We start from the raw sequence: 6,738 nt of genomic DNA on the forward strand, positions 1-6,738 counted from the left end.
AAAATCTAACCCTATGAAATCAACCACTAAAAGACATAACATGTTAGAACCTTTTGTTTCTAAACTATGAATATTGTCTAACACATGATAACCAAATTAGTATATATTCTTAAAAATTGTTCAATTATATGAAATTTTAATTTATTTACTTCATATTATCTATTATATTGATGATTAGTTAAAAAGATCACAATAATTATTTTTATACATTTTCAAAATTAAATTACTAGATCAAATTAGAGTGTAGACTCCAAAATAAATCTATAAGGTAGACTTCGTAGGAAGTCTATATATATGTAGACTTCTTTTATTACGTGTAGACTTCCGAAGGATAAAAACGTAAAATATATTTCTGTTTTTTTGTTTGGTCATAAGGATTAAATAGTACTTTCACTATCTCTTTAGGTTGGCTTTGCATTTGACTGAAATTGAGGTACACTTTCAGGTTTGACTTGAATATTTAGGTTGTTTTTAGCAAATGTCCCTATTTTATCAGACCAAACCTATTGAAAACAAGGCACTGTCCATGGCATATGATAATTCTTAAAAAATTCAATTAAAGAATTTCGTATATTTAATTGAGTTAGCCACATGTAATAATTCTTAGAATCCTTAAAAAATAGGTTTCATCTAAACATATATTATATATTTTTTTGTTTATCTAACTATCAAATTGATTAGTAGTGTACAAAATAATATTCTCAATTTTTTCCTTAAATAAAAGCGCTAAGGGATTACCTAATACAATTAACATATACTCCTTCCATTTCTTATTGTATGATATTTTAGTAAGTTTTGATGTTTCAATATGTAAGATGCATTCATTTTTCTAGGTAATTTTTAACTTTACTAAAAACACTGTAGCCAACAATATCTTGTTTTCTATTTCCTAATTGATTAAATATTTTTTAATTTATATTTTACTGATATTTTCTAAAAATCAAATATATTTTTTAATAATTGTACATATGTCTAAAACATCATACATTTTGGAGCGGAACGAGTATATGACAATTAATGATTTTGAATAATAAAACTGTGATAATAGTTTTTGTATGGAAATTACCTAAACTACCAGATTCCTAATGCCACATTTATTTTTACCTTAACCACTTTTACCTCCACTATTAAAGGTAAAAACACAATTTAAACCAATGATGTGTCAGTTTTTTGGGGGAATTTCATGTTAACATTATTCATCTTTACCACCACCAAAGAGATATTTTCAAAAATACATTCTTCATTAAGTGGCAAAAGATTCTTATACCTTTATTTTTTATATATATAATAAATAATTATTTAAATAAATAAAATAAAAAAATAAAAAATAAAATTAAAATTAAAATAAAATTAAAATTAAAATAATTTTTTTTTATGCTTTCCAATTATACTTTTTCAAATTCGAAATTTTTTTTTTATTATTTTTTTTTGAATTTTTTTTTTGAATTTCTTTTGAAAATTGAAAATTTTGTTTGAAACTATTTTTTAAAAATTTCTTTTGAAAATCAAAATTTTTGTTAGGGTAACACATGCATTATGTATATCATCATTAACAATGAAGATTGTTAAAATTTTTGTTATTGACATACCTACCATTTTCAACGATGATGTCGGAAACTATAGTTGGAAATACGTCAAAAATCATTGTTAATGGTTATGTAAGAAACCATCATCGTTAACAATGATATATTTGAAAATTTTCTTGTCAACGATGATATGTCAGTTTTTTATAATCTTGTAATTGTTTTTAAATATTTTGAATTTTGAATTTTTTTTTGAATTTTTAAATATTCTAATGTCTTGTTCTGAATTTTTTGTTTTCATTTTTTTTTTAATTTTCTGAATTTTTATTTAGTTTTTTATTTTTGTTTTATTTTTTGAATTTTTCTTTATTTTATTAATTAAATCATTGTTTTTGGGAGAGAAAAATCAACACATCATCGTTTTTACTTGTACAACAAGTCAGTTTTTACTTGATGAACAAGTAAATCAGATTGAAGAGATTTTTTTTATGATACGAATGTCAGTTTGAATGTTAAAATTGCTACTCAAAAAACTTTTAAATTTAAAGTGTTTATAAGTGTCACTTTCAAGGTTTTTATGCGATTTTTCCTATAATTAACATAGTTCACTATAAAAGATAAAAAAAACTAATTAAAACGATGAAAAAAGAAATAGTGACTATAAAAGATAGATGAGAGAAAACTNGGTGTCTCTTTTTCTCGCCGCCAGTCACCACCCATTTTTTCCGTTTTATATCTCTGAGTTAACTCAATTTCATCTCTTTCTCTTTGCTTCATAATCTCTAGATCTCCTCGGGTGGCTGTCGGGCTTGGAGGACCAAATCGGAGTTTGAGGGTGTCTTCTGTGACAACCTATCCTACGGACCTCAGATTTCACACCGCTGCAGCGCACCGGTCCCAACCCCTCTATTATGAGTTCTCTCTGACTCCATAATTAGGTTGTTGGTGAGTCTCGAACCCATGACCTCACCCTTTAACAACTCTCCCACATGACAAGCTGTCACCAATTGAATTGCAGGTCAATTGGTGACAGCTTGTCATGTGGGAGAGTTGTTAAAGGGTGATGTCCTGGGTTCGAGACTCACCAACAACCTAATTATGGAGTCAGAGAGAACTCATAATGGAGGGATTGGGGTCGGTGTGATGCAGCCCTGTGAAATCTGGGGTCCGTAGGACAGGTTGTCACAGAAAAAAGTCGACTTTTTATGTGACAACCCGCCCCGTGGGAACTACCTGCCCCGTGGGCCCCAGGTCCACAGCCCTGCAGGGCACCGACCCCAACCCCTCCATTATGAGTTCTCTTTGACTCCATAATTAGGTTGTTGGTGCACTCGACGTTACTCGAACCCAATTGACCAATTGTAACACCCGCCCCTTCCCCATTTCCAACCGGGGTTCCCAGACACAAGGTTAAGGACACACATGTCTACATTCCCGACATCTCCGTGTGTCCCGTTACTGGTCCAAAAACTTCAGGTACATTTCCTTTGTTACTATCGACATTTCCACTTGTAGTTCTGCGAAAAGGAAGAGAAAAGAGAGGTGAGTAAAGAATACTCAGTGAGGCGATTCTAGACCAGTCTCCCCCATGAGCCTTTATACTGCTCAATGCGAAACGAGAACCGGCTAGTCACTACACTCAGTTAGGTATCACTTAATTAACTAGCTACATTCGTTTCATTTCATCAAATCAAGCAATGTAATGAACTCAGTCATCACTATCACTCATTTCAATCAGTACATACAGTTCATTTAAAGTCCTTAATCAGTATGAGCATTCTTATGCAGTGTGATCTATCAACCTAGCATCAATCAGAATCTAAACAATCCTAGCACCTCATTCAACAATATAAAAGAACATGAACGAGATCTGGGTAGAACACCTCACCCTTCACCAACACTCCTCCAGGATGAGTCTTCACCCCTCCATTATGAGTTCTCTATGACTCCATAATTAGGTTGTTGGTGAGTCTCGAACCCAGGACCTCACCCTTTAACAACACTCCTCCAGGATGAGTTGTCATCAATTGAGCTGCAGATCAATTGGTGACAACTCATCCTGGAGGAGTGTTGTTAAAGGGTGAGGTCCTGGGTTCGAGACTCACCAACAACCTAACTATGAAGTCAGAGATAACTCATAATGGAGGGGTTGGGGTCGGTGCCCTGCAGGGCTATGAGCCGGATTCCGAGTGAGCGGGATGGGTTGTCACGTCTTCGACCTCCCTAGAGTGTTGGCGAGGATGTATGTAACTGATCTCTTTTAGATTTGTTTCGGTTCATGGCAGATCTGAGTTTTGGTAGTGACTAGATCTGGATCAGGTTTGGTCTTGGAGAGTTAGCCATGTCTATGAGCGTCGCTGCCTCTGTCTCTGTGTTCCTGGGTCGGATTCGTCTTTCTCTGCCTCGTCACTGTCTCTGTTTTCTGGAGTTCCGTAGAGCTTCTCTGCTTATATTGAGATCAAAGTTGAACAATGTGTGGAAACCGCCGAGGACCTCTCCTGGTTTGATTTTGAAACAACATAACTTTGCATTTTCATTTTGATGCTGCCTGTTTTGTTTGTGTTGGATTAGGATTAAAATAAATGGAAACTTGAGATACAAGTTAATGACTTAATCCTACCGAATTATGGAAGTTAGGATTTATAATATGTTTAGGAGTTATTAAAATATGAAATCACAGACAACACAATCAAATCGTGACTATAACAAGGATTTTCGAAGCAGAGGACGTAGAAGAAGGTTCTATTACAGAGACGGGGCTGAGGATGTTACTGTGGACCAAGAGATGCATCAAAATTTACACGCCGTCGCTGTGATAAAATCGGTCATAATGCGTCGGACTGCTCTGATCGTTTACTCAAATTGAAATAAGCTCAAGAGAATGAGGGTAGTGATACACAAGATGCAGATGAACTAATGATGCATGAAGTAGTTTATTTGAATACGTAGAATTTCATCCCTGACAAATATGAGACAAACATCGTCAAGAAAGATATTTGGTACCTGGATAACGGAGCAAGTAATCATATGACAGGAGAGCGGAGATACTTTTCTAAACTCGATAGAAAAGTACATGCAAATGCCAAACTACTTCTGGGGAGAAGCAATACGACACGAAGCATACTTGATCAACAGGATGGCCACACGATCTCTCACAGATAAAAGCCCGTATGAAGTATATCAAGCAAGGAAACCGAACCTTAGTCACTTTGCGGAACTTTGGTGCATTGGTTATGCAAAAATATAAAACATACAGCTAAAGAAATTTGATTATATATCGCATATGCTCGTTCATATAGGAAGAGAACCAGGCTCAAAACCATATATGATGTTATACCTTGAGACTCGAAAAATAGTGGTAAGCATGGATGTCATGATTGTTGAGTCTAAGGCATGGAAATGGAAGAGACATAAAACGGAGCCAGAAAGCGATAGATATTTCGTGGTCACACTGGGAGATATCAGGAATTACGGCATTCAAAATAGCATAGAGGACGTGGAGAATGACCAACTCAAAGAAGGAGTGATCAAACTGACAACGAGATCATCGGTTCTGAGGAAAAGAGCACGGCACCGCTTGGATATGATATAGAAGATACATGTGATCAAAGAATACTGAGAAGGAGTGAGGGACAAACCGCAAAACCAAAATATATAGAAGACTAGGTGTTACTTGCAAAAGAAGAAGGAGAAACATTGTTGATGTGCCTGAACAACAAGCCAAGGAGTTTTCGAGAATCAAGTGAACTCAAAGAATGGACATAGCGTGTGAAGATGAGATTCACTCTATCATAAAAACGGTATTTGGAGTTTAATAGATCTCCCGTATGGTGTACAGTCGATCGGTCTAAGATGGATCTTCAAGATTAAACGCAATTCTGATGGAACCATTAACAAGTAAAAAGCTCGGTTAGTTGCTAAAGGATATGTTCAACAATATGGAATCAAATTCAATGAAGTCACTATAGGAAATGTGGTTAGTAATAGCGGACGAAAAGCGCTATCATTTTGGTTTAATAGCGTTTCCTTGGACGCTCTGACATCACCCGTTATAAAAAGTCCAACCCTTTTAATAGCGATTTTCCTCTGTGCTATTACTAAGTGTATAACAATAGCGCTTTTGTGTTCGTAATTGTTAGTATTTATAATAACGTTTAATAAATGTTATTAGAACCAAATAATTTGATTTTTCCTAGTAGCAAAGATAGCAAATGTTTCGTGTTATTAATTAGTTTTATAATTATGCCAAAATTAATTAATAATAATTATTGAATTGATTTTTAAATAATTAATTCGAAAATATGAAATAAAAACAATATAAATTATTAAAATTCCAAAAATCAATATAATTATTCAAATCCCATAACACAACATTATCACATTCATACAAACCATCACACAAGCATACAACATATCATCAATCTACCACTAATAAACCTTCACAATCATCCCTAACATATACACTATCATCATCCATATCATCACCCATATCATCAACTTCTTGGACAGGTAAAGGAGCACCACCTAAATCCTCTTCTGTTTCCAACTCATGATAACCTCTAGGTGGTGCTCTCATAACAACATACCAATTTGAAGCATCATCCTCCCTAGAGTAGAAAACCTGTTTCGCTTGAGAAGGTAGAATGAATGGATCTTTCAAATAGGCTGCTTGGTTCATATGAAGGTTAACAAGAGTGAAGCCATCTTCTTCCTTCACACCATTCGCTGTGTTTGCCCAGTTGCATCTAAAGAGTGGCACTTTGAACATGTGATAGTCGATGACCAAAATCTCCTTTATCACTCCATAGTATGTAATCATATCCGCGACCTGTCTCATATCTCTTGCACTTGATCTACACATGCTAAAGGCTTCATAAGTTACTCCACTGTTTTGTGTCTTCAGCTTGACCGCATCAGTATGAAACCGTTGGCCATTGATGATGAATCCTTTATGTGCTAAAGCAACATTTCTTGGTCCAAATGCCAACCACCTTATCTCCTTAGAATGACTATCTTTTGAGTCTAAATGAATCTGCCGCAGGAAATCAGAGGATTATCATCAAGCCGAGGTACTTAAATTATAATCAAAACATGATAATATGTACCACGAAACCAATCATCAATCTACAAGCTAACCAGTCATCAAAATACTAAAAATCCAGACAGTTTCATCAAGCTATAAGCTACTCAGACATCAATTCGCTAAAATATGGAC

This window comes from Brassica oleracea, chromosome C9, assembly GCF_000695525.1.
Source record: "Brassica oleracea var. oleracea cultivar TO1000 chromosome C9, BOL, whole genome shotgun sequence".
NCBI classification, from domain to species: Eukaryota; Viridiplantae; Streptophyta; class Magnoliopsida; order Brassicales; family Brassicaceae; genus Brassica; species Brassica oleracea.